Below are 18,677 nucleotides of genomic sequence, written 5' to 3'. Positions count from 1 at the left end.
CATAGTGACATTGGTGAGAGTGGTGGGTGAATAGGATAGGTTACATAGCAGTCTGTGCACAGGGCACACAGTGACATAGGTGTGAGTGGTGGGTGAATAGGATAGGCTACATAGCAGTCTGTGCACAGGGTAGACAGTGACATAGGAGTGAGTGGTGGGTGAATAGGATAGGTTACATAGCAGTTTGTGCATAGGGCACACAGTGACATAGGTGTGAGTGGTGGGTGAATAGGAAAGGCTACATAGCAGTCTTTGCACAGGGCACACAGTGACATAGGTGTGAGTGGTGGGTGAATAGGAAAGGTTACAAAGCAGTCTGTACACAGGACACAGTGACATTGGTGAGAGTGGTGGGTGAATAGGAGAGGTTACATAGCAGTCTGTGCACAGGGCACACAGTGACATTGGTGTGAGTGGTGGGTGAATAGCACAGGTTACATAGTATGTGCACAGCGTAAACAGTGACATTGGTGTGAGTGGTGGGTGAATAGGAGAGGTTACATAGCAGTCTGTCCACAGGGCACACAGTGACATAGGTGTGAGTGGAGGGTGAATAGGAGAGGTTACATAGCAGTCTGTCCACAGGGCACACAGTGACAAAGGTGTGAGTGGTGGGTGAATAGGAGAGGTTACATAGCAGTCTGTCCACAGGGCACACAGTGACATTGGTGTGAGTGGAAGGTGAATAGGAGAGGCTACATAGCAGTCTGTGCACAGGGCACACAGTGACATTGGTGTGAGTGGTGGGTGAATAGCAGAGGCTACATAGCAGTCACTGCACAGGGCACACAGTGACATAGGTGTGAGTGGTGGGTGAATAGGATAGGTTACATAGCAGCTTGTGCATAGGGCACACAGTGACATAGGTGTGAGTGGTGGGTGAATAGGATAGGCTACATAGCAGTATGTGCACAGGGCACACAGTGACATTTGTGTGAGTGGTGGGTGAATAGGAGAGGTTATACAGCAGTCTGTGCACAGGGAACACAGTGACATAGGTGTGAGTGGTGGGTGAACAGGAGAGGCTACATAGCAGTCTGTGCTCAGGGCACACAGTTACATTGGTGACATTGGTGTGAGTGGAAGGTGAAAAGGAGAGGCTACATAGCAGTCTGTGCAGAGGGCACACAGTGACATTGGTGTGAGTGGTGGGTGAATAGCAGAGGCTACATAGCAGTCTGTGCACAGGGAACACAGTGACATAGGTGTGAGTGGTGGGTGAATAGGATTGGTTACATAGCAGTCTGTGGACAGGGTATACAGTGACATAGGTGTCAGTTGTGGGTGAATAGGATAGGCTACATAGCAGTCTGTGCACATGGCACACAGTGACATTGGTGTGAGAGGTGGGTGCATAGGATAGGTTACATAGCAGTCTGTGCACAGGCTAGACAGTGACTTAGGTGTGAGTGGTGGGTGAATAGGATAGGCTACAAAGCAGTCTGTGCACAGGGTACACAGTGACTTTAGTGTGAGAGGTGGGTGAATAGGATAGGTTACATAGCTGTCTGTGCACAGGGCACACAGTGACATTGTTGTGGGTGGTGGGTGGTGGGTTAATAGGATAGGTTACATAGCAGTCTCTGCATAGGGCACTCAGTGACATTGGTGTGAGTGGTGGGTGAAAAGGAGAGGTCACATAACAGTCTGTGCACAGGGCACACACTGACATTTGTGTGAGTGGTGAGTGAATAGGATAGGCTACAAAGCAGTCTGTGCACAGGGCACACAGTGACATTGGTGTGAGAGGTGGGTGAATAGGAGAGGTTACATAGCAGTCTGTGCACAGGGCACACAGTGACATTGGTGTAAGTGGTGGGTGAATAGGAGAGGTTACATAGCAGTCTGTGCACAGGGCACACAGTGACAAAGGTGTGAGTGGTAGGTGAAAAGGATAGGCTACATAGCAGTCAGTGCACAGGGCACACAGTGACATTGGTGTTAGTGGTGGGTGAATAGGATAGGTTAAATAGCAGTCTGTGCACAGGGCACACAGTGACATTGGTGTGAGTGGTGGGTGAATAGGAGAGGTTACATAGCAGTCTGTGCACAGGGCACACAGTGACATTTCTGTGAGTGGTGGGTGAATATGAGAGGTTACATAGCAGTCTGTGCACAGGGCACACAGTGACATTGGTGTGAGTGGTGGGTGAATAGCACAGGTTACATAGTATGTGCACAGCGCACTCAGTGACATTGGTGTGAGTGGTGGGTGAATAGGAGAGGTTACATAGCAGTCTGTGCACAGGACATAGTGACATTGGTGAGAGTGGTGGGTGAATAGGATAGGTTACATAGCAGTCTGTGCACAGGGCACACAGTGACATAGGTGTGAGTGGTGGGTGAATAGGATAGGCTACATAGCAGTCTGTGCACAGGGTAGACAGTGACATAGGTGTGAGTGGTGGGTGAATAGGATAGGTTACATAGCAGTTTGTGCATAGGGCACACAGTGACATAGGTGTGAGTGGTGGGTGAATAGGATAGGCTACATAGCAGTCTTTGCACAGGGCACACAGTGACATTGGAGTGAGTGGTGGGTGAATAGGAAAGGTTACAAAGCAGTCTGTACACAGGACACAGTGACATTGGTGAGAGTGGTGGGTGAATAGGAGAGGTTACATAGCAGTCTGTGCACAGGGCACACAGTGACATTGGTGTGAGTGGTGGGTGAATAGCACAGGTTACATAGTATGTGCACAGCGTAAACAGTGACATTGGTGTGAGTGGTGGGTGAATAGGAGAGGTTACATAGCAGTCTGTCCACAGGGCACACAGTGACATAGGTGTGAGTGGAGGGTGAATAGGAGAGGTTACATAGCAGTCTGTCCACAGGGCACACAGTGACAAAGGTGTGAGTGGTGGGTGAATAGGAGAGGTTACATAGCAGTCTGTCCACAGGGCACACAGTGACATTGGTGTGAGTGGAAGGTGAATAGGAGAGGCTACATAGCAGTCTGTGCACAGGGCACACAGTGACATTGGTGTGAGTGGTGGGTGAATAGCAGAGGCTACATAGCAGTCACTGCACAGGGCACACAGTGACATAGGTGTGAGTGGTGGGTGAATAGGATAGGTTACATAGCAGCTGTGCATAGGGCACACAGTGACATAGGTGTGAGTGGTGGGTGAATAGGATAGGCTACATAGCAGTATGTGCACAGGGCACACAGTGACATTTGTGTGAGTGGTGGGTGAATAGGAGAGGTTATACAGCAGTCTGTGCACAGGGAACACAGTGACATAGGTGTGAGTGGTGGGTGAACAGGAGAGGCTACATAGCAGTCTGTGCTCAGGGCACACAGTTACATTGGTGACATTGGTGTGAGTGGAAGGTGAATAGGAGAGGCTACATAGCAGTCTGTGCAGAGGGCACACAGTGACATTGGTGTGAGTGGTGGGTGAATAGCAGAGGCTACATAGCAGTCTGTGCACAGGGAACACAGTGACATAGGTGAGAGTGGTGGGTGAATAGGAGAGGGTACATAGCAGTCTGTGCACAGGGCACACAGTGACATAGGTGTGAGTGGTGGGTGAATAGGATAGGTTACATAGCAGTCTGTGCACAGGACACACAGTGACATTGTTGTGAGTGGTGAGTGGTGGGTGAATAGGATAGGTTACGTAGCAGTCTGTGCACAGGGCACACAGTGACATTGGTGTGAGTGGTGGGTAAATAGCAGAGGCTACATAGCAGTCTGTGCACAGGGCACACAGTGACATTGTTGTGAGTGGTGGGTGAATAGGAGAGGTTATCTAACAGTCTGTGCACAGGGCACACAGTGACATAGGTGTGAGTGGTGGGTGAATAGGAGAGGTTACATAGCAGTCTGTGCACAGGGCACACAGTGACATTGGTGTGAGTGGTGGGTTAATAGGATAGGTTACATAGCAGTTTGTGCACACGGCACACAGTAACATTGGTGTGAGTGGTGGGTGAATAGGAGAGGTTACATAGCAGTCTGTGCACAGGGCACACAGTGACATTGGTGTGAGTGGTGGGTTAATAGGATAGGTTACATAGCAGTTTGTGCACACGGCACACAGTAACATTGGTGTGAGTGGTGGGTGAATAGGAGAGGTTACATAGCAGTCTGTGCACAGGGCACACAGTGACAAAGGTGTGAGTGGTAGGTGAAAAGGATAGGCTACATAGCAGTCAGTGCACAGGGCACACAGTGACATTGGTGTTAGTGGTGGCTGAATAGGAGAGGTTAAATAGCAGTCTGTGCACAGGGCACACAGTGACATTGGTGTGAGTGGTGGGTGAATATGAGAGGTTACATAGCAGTCTGAGCACAGGGCACACAGTGACATTGGTGTGAGTGGTGGGTGAATAGCACAGGTTACATAGTATGTGCACAGCGCACACAGTGACATTGGTGTGAGTGGTGGGTGAATAGGAGAGGTTACATAGCAGTCTGTGCACAGGACATAGTGACATTGATGAGAGTGGTGGGTGAATAGGATAGGTTACATAGCAGTTTGTGCACAGGGCACACAGTGACAAAGGTGTGAGTGGTGGGTGAATAGGATAGGCTACATAGCAGTCTGTGCACAGGGTACACAATGACAATGGTGTGAGAGGTGGGTGCATAGGATAGGTTACATAGCAGTCTGTGCACAGGCTAGACAGTGACTTAGGTGTGAGTGGTTGGTGAATAGGATAGGCTACAAAGCAGTCTGTGCACAGGGCACACAGTGACATTGTTGTGGGTGGTGGGTGGTGGGTTAATAGGATAGGTTACATAGCAGTCTCTGCACAGGGCACTCAGTGACATTGGTGTGAGTGGTGGGTGAAAAGGAGAGGTCACATAACAGTCTGTGCACAGGGCACACACTGACATTTGTGTGAGTGGTGAGTGAATAGGATAGGCTACATAGCAGTCTGTGCACAGGGTAGACAGTGACATAGGTGTGAGTGGTGGGTGAATAGCAGAGGCTACACAGCAGTCACTGCACAGGGCACACAGTGACATAGGTGTGAGTGGTGGGTGAATAGGATAGGTTACATAGCAGTTTGTGCATAGGGCACACAGTGACATAGGTGTGAGTGGTGGGTGAATAGGACAGGCTACATAGCAGTATGTGCACAGGGCACACAGTGACATTTGTGTGAGTGGTGGGTGAATAGGAGAGGTTATATAGCAGTCTGTGCACAGGGATCACAGTGACATAGGTGTGAGTGGTGGGTGAATAGGAGAGGCTACATAGCAGTCTGTGCTCAGGGCACACAGTTACATTGGTGACATTGGTGTGAGTGGAAGGTGAATAGGAGAGGCTACATAGCAGTCTGTGCACAGGGCACACAGTGACATAGGTGTGAGTGGTGGGTGAATAGGATATATTACATAGCAGTCTGTGCACAGGGCACACAGTGACATTGTTGTGAGTGGTGAGTGGTGGGTGAATAGGATAGGTTACATAGCAGTCTGTGCACAGGGCACACAGTGACAATGGTGTGAGTGGTGGGTAAATAGCAGAGGCTACATAGCAGTCTGTGCACAGGGCACACAGTGACATTGGTGTGAGTGGTGGGTGAATAGGAGAGGTTATATGACAGTCTGTGCACAGGGCACACAGTGACATAGGTGTGAGTGGTGGGTGAATAGGAGAGGCTACATAGCAGTCTGTGCACAGGGCACACAGTGACATTGGTGTGAGTGGTGGGTTAATAGGATAGGTTACATAGCAGTTTGTGCACACGGCACACAGTAACATTGGTGTGAGTGGTGGGTGAATAGGAGAGGTTACATAGCAGTCTGTGCACAGGGCACACAGTGACAAAGGTGTGAGTGGTAGGTGAAAAGGATAGGCTACATAGCAGTCAGTGCACAGGGCACACAGTGACATTGGTGTTAGTGGTGGGTGAATAGGAGAGGTTAAATAGCAGTCTGTGCACAGGGCACACAGTGACATTGGTGTGAGTGGTGGGTGAATAGGAGAGGTTACATAGCAGTCTGTGCACAGGGCACACAGTGACATTGGTGTGAGTGGTGGGTGAATAGGAGAGGTTACATAGCAGTCTGTGCACAGGGCACACAGTGACATTGGTGTGAGTGGTGGGTGAATAGCACAGGTTACATAGTATGTGCACAGCGCACACAGTGACATTGGTGTGAGTGCTGGGTGAATATGAGAGGTTACTTAGCAGTCTGGGCACAGGGCAGACAGTTACATAGGTGTGAGTGGTGGGTGAATAGGAGAGGCTACATAGCAGTCTGTGAACAGGGCACACAGTGACATTGTTATGAGTGGTGGGTGAATAGGATAGGTTAAATAGCAGTCTGTGCACAGGGCACACAGTGACATTGGGGTGAGTGGTGGGTGAATAGGAGAGGTTACATAGCAGTCGGTGCACAGGGCACACAGTGACATTGGAGTGAGTGGTGGGTGAATAGGAGAGGGTACATAGCAGTCTGTGCACAGGGCACACAGTGACATTGGTGTGAGTGGTGGGTGAATAGGAGAGGTTACATAGCAGTCTGTGCACAGGGCACACAGTGACATAGGTGTGAGTGGTGGGTGAATAGGAGAGGTTACATAGCAGTCTGTGCACAGGGCACACAGTGACATTGCTGTGAGTGGTGGGTGAATATGAGAGGTTACATAGCAGTCTGTGCACAAGGCACACAGTGACATTGGTGTGAGTGGTGGGTGAATAGCACAGGTTACATAGTATGTGCACAGCGTATACAAGTGACATTGGTGTGAGTGTTGGGTGAATAGGATAGGCTACATAGCAGTCTGTGAACAGTGCACACAGTGACATTGGTATGAGTGGTTGGTGAATAGGATAGTTTACATAGCAGTCTGTGCACAGGGCACACAGTGACATTGGTGTGAATGGTGGGTGAATAGGAGAGGTTACATAGCAGTCTGTGCACAGGGCACACAGTGACATTGGAGTGAGTGGTGGGTGAATAGGATAGGTTACAGAGCAGTCTGTACACAGGACACAGTGACATTGGTGAGAGTCGTGTGTGAATAGGAGAGGTTACATAGCAGTCTGTGCACAGGGCACACAGTAACATTGGTGTAAGAGGTGGGTGAATAGGAGAGGTTACATAGCAGTCTGTGCACAGGGCACACAGTGACACTGGTGTGAGTGTTGGGTGAATAGGATAGGTTACATAGAAGTCTGTGCACAGGGCACACAGTGACAATGGTATGAGTGGTGGGAGAATAGGATAGGTTACATAGCAGTCTGTGAACAGGGCACACAGTGATATAGGTGTGAGTGGTGGGTGAATAGGAGTGGTTACATAGCAGTCTGTGCATAGAGTACACAGTGACATTGGTGTGAGAGTTGGGTAAATAGGATAGGTTACATAGCAGTCTGAGCACAGGGTACACAGTGAAATTGGTGTGAGTGGTGGGTGAATAGCACAGGTTACATAGAAGTCTGTGCAAAGGGCACACAGTGACATTGGTGTGAGTGGTGGGTGAATAGGAGAGGTTACATAGCAGTCTGTGCACAGGGCACACAGTGACATTGGTGTGAGTTGTGGGTGAATAGGAGAGGTTACATAGCAGGCTGTGCACAGGGCACACAGTGACATAGGTGTGAGTGGTGGGTGAATAGGAGAAGTCACATAGCAGTCTGAACACAGGGCACACAGTGACATTGGTGTGAGTGGTGGGTGAATAGGAGAAGGTCACATAGCAGTCTGTACACAGGGTACACAGTGACATTGGTGTGAGTGGTGGGTGAATAGGAGAGGTTACATAGCAGTCTGTGCACAGGGCACACAGTGACATAGGTGTGAGTGGTAGTTGAATAGGATAGGCTACATAGCAGTCTGTGCACAGGGTACACAGTGACATTGGTGTGAGTGGTGGGTGAATAGAAGAGGTTACACAGCAGTCTAGTCACAGGGCACACATTGACATAGGTGTGAGTCGTGGGAGAATAGGAAATGTTACATAGCAGTCTATGCACAGGGCACACAGTGACATTGGTTTGAGAGGTGGGTGAATAGGAGAGGTTACATAGCAGTCTGTGCACAGGGCATACAGTGACATTGGTGTGAGTGGTGGGTGAATAGGAGAGGTTACATAGCAGTCTGTGCACAGGGCACACAGTGACATAGGTGTGAGTGGTGGGTGAATAGGAGAGGTTAAATAGCAGTATATGCACAGGGCACACAGTGACATTGGTGTGAGTGGTGGGTGAATAGGAGAGGTTACATAGCAGTCTATGCACAGGGCACACAGTGACATTGGTGTGAGTGGTGGGTGAATAGGAGAGGTTACATAGCAGTCTGTGAACAGGGCACACAGTAACATTGGTATGAGTGGTGGGTGAATAGGATAGGTTACATAGCAGTCTGTGCACAGGGCACACAGTGACATTGGTGTGAGTGGTGGGTGAATAGCACAGGTTACATAGTATGTGCACAGCGCACACAGTGACATTGGTGTGAGTGCTGGGTGAATATGAGAGGTTACTTAGCAGTCTGGGCACAGGGCAGACAGTTACATAGGTGTGAGTGGTGGGTGAATAGGAGAGGCTACATAGCAGTCTGTGAACAGGGCACACAGTGACATTGTTATGAGTGGTGGGTGAATAGGATAGGTTAAATAGCAGTCTGTGCACAGGGCACACAGTGACATTGGGGTGAGTGGTGGGTGAATAGGAGAGGTTACATAGCAGTCGGTGCACAGGGCACACAGTGACATTGGAGTGAGTGGTGGGTGAATAGGAGAGGGTACATAGCAGTCTGTGCACAGGGCACACAGTGACATTGGTGTGAGTGGTGGGTGAATAGGAGAGGTTACATAGCAGTCTGTGCACAGGGCACACAGTGACATAGGTGTGAGTGGTGGGTGAATAGGAGAGGTTACATAGCAGTCTGTGCACAGGGCACACAGTGACATTGCTGTGAGTGGTGGGTGAATATGAGAGGTTACATAGCAGTCTGTGCACAAGGCACACAGTGACATTGGTGTGAGTGGTGGGTGAATAGCACAGGTTACATAGTATGTGCACAGCGTATACAAGTGACATTGGTGTGAGTGTTGGGTGAATAGGATAGGCTACATAGCAGTCTGTGAACAGTGCACACAGTGACATTGGTATGAGTGGTTGGTGAATAGGATAGTTTACATAGCAGTCTGTGCACAGGGCACACAGTGACATTGGTGTGAATGGTGGGTGAATAGGAGAGGTTACATAGCAGTCTGTGCACAGGGCACACAGTGACATTGGAGTGAGTGGTGGGTGAATAGGATAGGTTACAGAGCAGTCTGTACACAGGACACAGTGACATTGGTGAGAGTCGTGTGTGAATAGGAGAGGTTACATAGCAGTCTGTGCACAGGGCACACAGTAACATTGGTGTAAGAGGTGGGTGAATAGGAGAGGTTACATAGCAGTCTGTGCACAGGGCACACAGTGACACTGGTGTGAGTGTTGGGTGAATAGGATAGGTTACATAGAAGTCTGTGCACAGGGCACACAGTGACAATGGTATGAGTGGTGGGAGAATAGGATAGGTTACATAGCAGTCTGTGAACAGGGCACACAGTGATATAGGTGTGAGTGGTGGGTGAATAGGAGTGGTTACATAGCAGTCTGTGCATAGAGTACACAGTGACATTGGTGTGAGAGTTGGGTAAATAGGATAGGTTACATAGCAGTCTGAGCACAGGGTACACAGTGAAATTGGTGTGAGTGGTGGGTGAATAGCACAGGTTACATAGAAGTCTGTGCAAAGGGCACACAGTGACATTGGTGTGAGTGGTGGGTGAATAGGAGAGGTTACATAGCAGTCTGTGCACAGGGCACACAGTGACATTGGTGTGAGTTGTGGGTGAATAGGAGAGGTTACATAGCAGGCTGTGCACAGGGCACACAGTGACATAGGTGTGAGTGGTGGGTGAATAGGAGAAGTCACATAGCAGTCTGAACACAGGGCACACAGTGACATTGGTGTGAGTGGTGGGTGAATAGGAGAAGGTCACATAGCAGTCTGTACACAGGGCACACAGTGACATTGGTGTGAGTGGTGGGTGAATAGGAGAGGTTACATAGCAGTCTGTGCACAGGGCACACAGTGACATAGGTGTGAGTGGTAGTTGAATAGGATAGGCTACATAGCAGTCTGTGCACAGGGTACACAGTGACATTGGTGTGAGTGGTGGGTGAATAGAAGAGGTTACACAGCAGTCTAGTCACAGGGCACACATTGACATAGGTGTGAGTCGTGGGAGAATAGGAAATGTTACATAGCAGTCTATGCACAGGGCACACAGTGACATTGGTTTGAGAGGTGGGTGAATAGGAGAGGTTACATAGCAGTCTGTGCACAGGGCATACAGTGACATTGGTGTGAGTGGTGGGTGAATAGGAGAGGTTACATAGCAGTCTGTGCACAGGGCACACAGTGACATAGGTGTGAGTGGTGGGTGAATAGGAGAGGTTAAATAGCAGTATATGCACAGGGCACACAGTGACATTGGTGTGAGTGGTGGGTGAATAGGAGAGGTTACATAGCAGACTATGCACAGGGCACACAGTGACATTGGTGTGAGTGGTGGGTGAATAGGAGAGGTTACATAGCAGTCTGTGAACAGGGCACACAGTAACATTGGTATGAGTGGTGGGTGAATAGGATAGGTTACATAGCAGTCTGTGCACAGGGCACACAGTGACATTGGTGTGAGTGGTGGGTGAATAGGAGAGGTTACATAGCAGTCTGTGCACAGGACATAGTGACATTGGTGAGAGTGGTGGGAGAATAGGATAGGTTACATAGCAGTCTGTGCACAGGGCACACAGTGACATAGGTGTGAGTGGTGGGTGAAAAGGATAGGCTACATAGCAGTCTGTGCACAGGGTACACAGTGACATTGGTGTGAGAGGTGGGTGAATAGGATAGGTTACATAGCAGTCTGTGCACAGGGTACACAGTGACATAGGTGTCAGTTGTGGGTGAATAGGATAGGCTACATAGCAGTCTGTGCACAGGGCACACAGTGACATTGGTGTGAGAGGTGGGTGAATAGGAGAGGTTACATCGCAGTCTCTGCACAGGGCACTCAGTGACATTGGTGTGAGTGGTGGGTGAATAGGAGAGGTTACATAGCAGTCTGTGCACAGGGCACACAGTGACATTGGTGTAAGTGGTGGGAGAATAGGAGAGGTTACATAGCAGTCTGTGCACAGGGCACACAGAGACAAAGGTGTGAGTGGTGGGCGAATAGGAGAGGTTACATAGCAGTCTGTGCACAGGGCACACAGTGACATTGGAGTGAGTGGAGGGTGAATAGGAAAGGTTACATAGCAGTCTGTACACAGGACACAGTGACATTGGTGAGAGTGGTGGGTGAATAGGAGAGGTTACATAGCAGTCTGTGCACAGGGCACACAGTGACATAGGTGTGAGTGGTGGGTGAATAGGAGAGGTTACATAGCAGTCTGTGCACAGGGCACACAGTGACATAGGTGTGAGTGGTGGGTGAACAGGAGAGGTTACATAGCAGTCTGTGCACAGGGCACACAGTGACATAGGTGTGAGTGGTGGGTGAATAGGAGAGGTTACATAGCAGTCTGTGCACAGGGCACACAGTGACATTGGTGTGAGTGGTGGGTGAATAGGAGAGGTTACATAGCAGTCTGTGCACAGGGCACACAGTGACATTGGTGTGAGTGGTGGGTGAATAGGAAAGGTTAAATAGCAGTCTGTGCACAGGGCACACAGTGACATTGGTGTGAGTGGTGGGTGAATAGGAGAGGTTACATAGCAGTCTGTGACACAGGGCACACAGTGACATTGGTGTGAGTGGTGGGTGAATAGGAGAGGTTACATAGCAGTCTGTGAACAGGGCATGCAGTGACACAGGTGTGAGTGGTGGGTGAATAGGATAGGCTACATAGCAGTCTGTGCCAGGACACAAAGTGACATTGGTGCCAGTGGTGGGTGAATAGGATAGGTTACATAGCAGTCTGTGCACAGGGCACACAGTGACATTGGTGTGAGTGGTGGGTGAATAGGATAGGCTACATAGCAGTCTGTGCACAGGGCACACAGTGACATTGGTGTGAGTGGTGGGTGAATAGGAGAGGTTATCTAACAGTCTGTGCACAGGGCACACAGTGACATTGGTGTGAGTGGTGGGTGAATAGGAGAGGTTACATAGCAGTCTGTGCACAGGGCACACAGTGACATTGGTGTGAGTGGTGGGTTAATAGGATAGGTTACATAGCAGTTTGTGCACACGGCACACAGTAACATTGGTGTGAGTGGTGGGTGAATAGGAGAGGTTACATAGCAGTCTGTGCACAGGGCACACAGTGACAAAGGTGTGAGTGGTAGGTGAAAAGGATAGGCTACAAAGCAGTCAGTGCACAGGGCACACAGTGACATTGGTGTTAATGGTGGCTGAATAGGAGAGGTTAAATAGCAGTCTGTGCACAGGGCACACAGTGACATTGGTGTGAGTGGTGGGTGAATATGAGAGGTTACATAGCAGTCTGAGCACAGGGCACACAGTGACATTGGTGTGAGTGGTGGGTGAATAGCACAGGTTACATAGTATGTGCACAGCGCACACAGTGACATTGGTGTGAGTGGTGGGTGAATAGGAGAGGTTACATAGCAGTCTGTGCACAGGACATAGTGACATTGATGAGAGTGGTGGGTGAATAGGATAGGTTACATAGCAGTTTGTGCACAGGGCACACAGTGACAAAGGTGTGAGTGGTGGGTGAATAGGATAGGCTACATAGCAGTCTGTGCACAGGGTACACAATGACAATGGTGTGAGAGGTGGGTGCATAGGATAGGTTACATAGCAGTCTGTGCACAGGCTAGACAGTGACTTAGGTGTGAGTGGTTGGTGAATAGGATAGGCTACAAAGCAGTCTGTGCACAGGGCACACAGTGACATTGTTGTGGGTGGTGGGTGGTGGGTTAATAGGATAGGTTACATAGCAGTCTCTGCACAGGGCACTCAGTGACATTGGTGTGAGTGGTGGGTGAAAAGGAGAGGTCACATAACAGTCTGTGCACAGGGCACACACTGACATTTGTGTGAGTGGTGAGTGAATAGGATAGGCTACATAGCAGTCTGTGCACAGGGTAGACAGTGACATAGGTGTGAGTGGTGGGTGAATAGCAGAGGCTACACAGCAGTCACTGCACAGGGCACACAGTGACATAGGTGTGAGTGGTGGGTGAATAGGATAGGTTACATAGCAGTTTGTGCATAGGGCACACAGTGACATAGGTGTGAGTGGTGGGTGAATAGGATAGGCTACATAGCAGTATGTGCACAGGGCACACAGTGACATTTGTGTGAGTGGTGGGTGAATAGGAGAGGTTATATAGCAGTCTGTGCACAGGGAACACAGTGACATAGGTGTGAATGGTGGGTGAATAGGAGAGGCTACATAGCAGTCTGTGCTCAGGGCACACAGTTACATTGGTGACATTGGTGTGAGTGGAAGGTGAATAGGAGAGGCTACATAGCAGTCTGTGCACAGGGCACACAGTGACATAGGTGTGAGTGGTGGGTGAATAGGATATATTACATAGCAGTCTGTGCACAGGGCACACAGTGACATTGTTGTGAGTGGTGAGTGGTGGGTGAATAGGATAGGTTACATAGCAGTCTGTGCACAGGGCACACAGTGACAATGGTGTGAGTGGTGGGTAAATAGCAGAGGCTACATAGCAGTCTGTGCACAGGGCACACAGTGACATTGGTGTGAGTGGTGGGTGAATAGGAGAGGTTATATGACAGTCTGTGCACAGGGCACACAGTGACATAGGTGTGAGTGGTGGGTGAATAGGAGAGGCTACATAGCAGTCTGTGCACAGGGCACACAGTGACATTGGTGTGAGTGGTGGGTTAATAGGATAGGTTACATAGCAGTTTGTGCACACGCCACACAGTAACATTGGTGTGAGTGGTGGGTGAATAGGAGAGGTTACATAGCAGTCTGTGCACAGGGCACACAGTGACAAAGGTGTGAGTGGTAGGTGAAAAGGATAGGCTACATAGCAGTCAGTGCACCAGGCACACAGTGACATTGGTGTTAGTGGTGGGTGAATAGGAGAGGTTAAATAGCAGTCTGTGCACAGGGCACACAGTGACATTGGTGTGAGTGGTGGGTGAATAGGAGAGGTTACATAGCAGTCTGTGCACAGGGCACACAGTGACATTGGTGTGAGTGGTGGGTGAATAGGAGAGGTTACATAGCAGTCTGTGCACAGGGCACACAGTGACATTGGTGTGAGTGGTGGGTGAATAGCACAGGTTACATAGTATGTGCACAGCGCACACAGTGACATTGGTGTGAGTGCTGGGTGAATATGAGAGGTTACTTAGCAGTCTGGGCACAGGGCAGACAGTTACATAGGTGTGAGTGGTGGGTGAATAGGAGAGGCTACATAGCAGTCTGTGAACAGGGCACACAGTGACATTGTTATGAGTGGTGGGTGAATAGGATAGGTTAAATAGCAGTCTGTGCACAGGGCACACATTGACATTGGGGTGAGTGGTGGGTGAATAGGAGAGGTTACATAGCAGTCGGTGCACAGGGCACACAGTGACATTGGAGTGAGTGGTGGGTGAATAGGAGAGGGTACATAGCAGTCTGTGCACAGGGCACACAGTGACATTGGTGTGAGTGGTGGGTGAATAGGAGAGGTTACATAGCAGTCTGTGCACAGGGCACACAGTGACATAGGTGTGAGTGGTGGGTGAATAGGAGAGGTTACATAGCAGTCTGTGCACAGGGCACACAGTGACATTGCTGTGAGTGGTGGGTGAATATGAGAGGTTACATAGCAGTCTGTGCACAAGGCACACAGTGACATTGGTGTGAGTGGTGGGTGAATAGCACAGGTTACATAGTATGTGCACAGCGTATACAAGTGACATTGGTGTGAGTGTTGGGTGAATAGGATAGGCTACATAGCAGTCTGTGAACAGTGCACACAGTGACATTGGTATGAGTGGTTGGTGAATAGGATAGTTTACATAGCAGTCTGTGCACAGGGCACACAGTGACATTGGTGTGAATGGTGGGTGAATAGGAGAGGTTACATAGCAGTCTGTGCACAGGGCACACAGTGACATTGGAGTGAGTGGTGGGTGAATAGGATAGGTTACAGAGCAGTCTGTACACAGGACACAGTGACATTGGTGAGAGTCGTGTGTGAATAGGAGAGGTTACATAGCAGTCTGTGCACAGGGCACACAGTAACATTGGTGTAAGAGGTGGGTGAATAAGAGAGGTTACATAGCAGTCTGTGCACAGGGCACACAGTGACACTGGTGTGAGTGTTGGGTGAATAGGATGGGTTACATAGAAGTCTGTGCACAGGGCACACAGTGACAATGGTATGAGTGGTGGGAGAATAGGATAGGTTACATAGCAGTCTGTGAACAGGGCACACAGTGATATAGGTGTGAGTGGTGGGTGAATAGGAGTGGTTACATAGCAGTCTGTGCATAGAGTACACAGTGACATTGGTGTGAGAGTTGGGTAAATAGGATAGGTTACATAGCAGTCTGAGCACAGGGTACACAGTGAAATTGGTGTGAGTGGTGGGTGAATAGCACAGGTTACATAGAAGTCTGTGCAAAGGGCACACAGTGACATTGGTGTGAGTGGTGGGTGAATAGGAGAGGTTACATAGCAGTCTGTGCACAGGGCACACAGTGACATTGGTGTGAGTTGTGGGTGAATAGGAGAGGTTACATAGCAGGCTGTGCACAGGGCACACAGTGACATAGGTGTGAGTGGTGGGTGAATAGGAGAAGTCACATAGCAGTCTGAACACAGGGCACACAGTGACATTGGTGTGAGTGGTGGGTGAATAGGAGAAGGTCACATAGCAGTCTGTACACAGGGCACACAGTGACATTGGTGTGAGTGGTGGGTGAATAGGAGAGGTTACATAGCAGTCTGTGCACAGGGCACACAGTGACATAGGTGTGAGTGGTAGTTGAATAGGATAGGCTACATAGCAGTCTGTGCACAGGGTACACAGTGACATTGGTGTGAGTGGTGGGTGAATAGAAGAGGTTACACAGCAGTCTAGTCACAGGGCACACATTGACATAGGTGTGAGTCGTGGGAGAATAGGAAATGTTACATAGCAGTCTATGCACAGGGCACACAGTGACATTGGTTTGAGAGGTGGGTGAATAGGAGAGGTTACATAGCAGTCTGTGCACAGGGCATACAGTGACATTGGTGTGAGTGGTGGGTGAATAGGAGAGGTTACATAGCAGTCTGTGCACAGGGCACACAGTGACATAGGTGTGAGTGGTGGGTGAATAGGAGAGGTTAAATAGCAGTATATGCACAGGGCACACAGTGACATTGGTGTGAGTGGTGGGTGAATAGGAGAGGTTACATAGCAGTCTATGCACAGGGCACACAGTGACATTGGTGTGAGTGGTGGGTGAATAGGAGAGGTTACATAGCAGTCTGTGAACAGGGCACACAGTAACATTGGTATGAGTGGTGGGTGAATAGGATAGGTTACATAGCAGTCTGTGCACAGGGCACACAGTGACATTGGTGTGAGTGGTGGGTGAATAGGAGAGGTTACATAGCAGTCTGTGCACAGGACATAGTGACATTGGTGAGAGTGGTGGGAGAATAGGATAGGTTACATAGCAGTCTGTGCACAGGGCACACAGTGACATAGGTGTGAGTGGTGGGTGAAAAGGATAGGCTACATAGCAGTCTGTGCACAGGGTACACAGTGACATTGGTGTGAGAGGTGGGTGAATAGGATAGGTTACATAGCAGTCTGTGCACAGGGTACACAGTGACATAGGTGTCAGTTGTGGGTGAATAGGATAGGCTACATAGCAGTCTGTGCACAGGGCACACAGTGACATTGGTGTGAGAGGTGGGTGAATAGGAGAGGTTACATCGCAGTCTCTGCACAGGGCACTCAGTGACATTGGTGTGAGTGGTGGGTGAATAGGAGAGGTTACATAGCAGTCTGTGCACAGGGCACACAGTGACATTGGTGTAAGTGGTGGGAGAATAGGAGAGGTTACATAGCAGTCTGTGCACAGGGCACACAGAGACAAAGGTGTGAGTGGTGGGTGAATAGGAGAGGTTACATAGCAGTCTGTGCACAGGGCACACAGTGACATTGGAGTGAGTGTTGGGTGAATAGGAAAGGTTACATAGCAGTCTGTACACAGGACACAGTGACATTGGTGAGAGTGGTGGGTGAATAGGAGAGGTTACATAGCAGTCTGTGCACAGGGCACACAGTGACATAGGTGTGAGTGGTGGGTGAATAGGAGAGGTTACATAGCAGTCTGTGCACAGGGCACACAGTGACATAGGTGTGAGTGGTGGGTGAACAGGAGAGGTTACATAGCAGTCTGTGCACAGGGCACACAGTGACATAGGTGTGAGTGGTGGGTGAATAGGAGAGGTTACATAGCAGTCTGTGCACAGGGCACACAGTGACATTGGTGTGAGTGGTGGGTGAATAGGAGAGGTTACATAGCAGTCTGTGCACAGGGCACACAGTGACATTGGTGTGAGTGGTGGGTGAATAGGAGAGGTTAAATAGCAGTCTGTGCACAGGGCACACAGTGACATTGGTGTGAGTGGTGGGTGAATAGGAGAGGTTACATAGCAGTCTGTGACACAGGGCACACAGTGACATTGGTGTGAGTGGTGGGTGAATAGGAGAGGTTACATAGCAGTCTGTGAACAGGGCATGCAGTGACACAGGTGTGAGTGGTGGGTGAATAGGATAGGCTACATAGCAGTCTGTGCCAGGACACAAAGTGACATTGGTGCCAGTGGTGGGTGAATAGGATAGGTTACATAGCAGTCTGTGCACAGGGCACACAGTGACATTGGTGTGAGTGGTGGGTGAATAGGATAGGCTACATAGCAGTCTGTGCACAGGGCACACAGTGACATAGGTGTGAGTGGTGGGTGAATAGGAGAGGTTACATAGCAGTCTGTGCAAAGGGCACACAGTTACATTGGTGTGAGCGATGGGTGAATAGGAGAGGTTACATAGCAGTCTATGCACAGGGTACACAGTGACATGGGTTTGAGAGGTGGGTGAATAGGATAGGTTACATAGCAGTCTGTGCATACGGCACACAGTGACATTGCTGAGTGGTGGGTGAATAGGAGAGGTTACATAGCTGTATGTGCACAGGACATAGTGACATTGGTGAGAGTGTTGGGTGAATAGGAGAGGTTACATAGCAGTCTGTGCACAGGGCACACAGTGACTTTGGTGAGAGAGGTGAGTGAATACGATAGGTTACATAGCAGTCTGTGCACAGGGCACACAGTGACATAGGTGTGAGAAGTGGGTGAATAGGATAGGTTACATAGTAGTCTGTGCACAGGACATAGTGACATTGGTGAGAGTGGTGGGTGAATAGGAGAGGTTACATAACAGTCTGTGCACAGGGCACACTGTAACATTGGAGAGAGTGGTGAGTGAATATGATAGGTTACATAGCAGTCTGTGCACAGGGCACACAGTGACATAGGTGTGAGTGGTGGGTGAACAGGAGAGGTTACATAGCAGTCTGTGCACAGGGCACACAGTGACATAGGTGTGAGTGGTGGGTGAACAGGAGAGGTTACATAGCAGTCTGTGCACAGGGCACACAGTGACATTGGTGTCAGTGGTGGGTGAACAGGAGAGGTTACA

The sequence above is a fragment of the Taudactylus pleione genome, unplaced genomic scaffold (assembly GCF_031769625.1).
Source record: "Taudactylus pleione unplaced genomic scaffold, aTauple2 ptg000321l, whole genome shotgun sequence".
NCBI classification, from domain to species: Eukaryota; Metazoa; Chordata; class Amphibia; order Anura; family Myobatrachidae; genus Taudactylus; species Taudactylus pleione.
The sequence above is the reverse complement of the archived record's forward strand: the minus strand, read 5'-3'. Positions refer to the sequence as shown.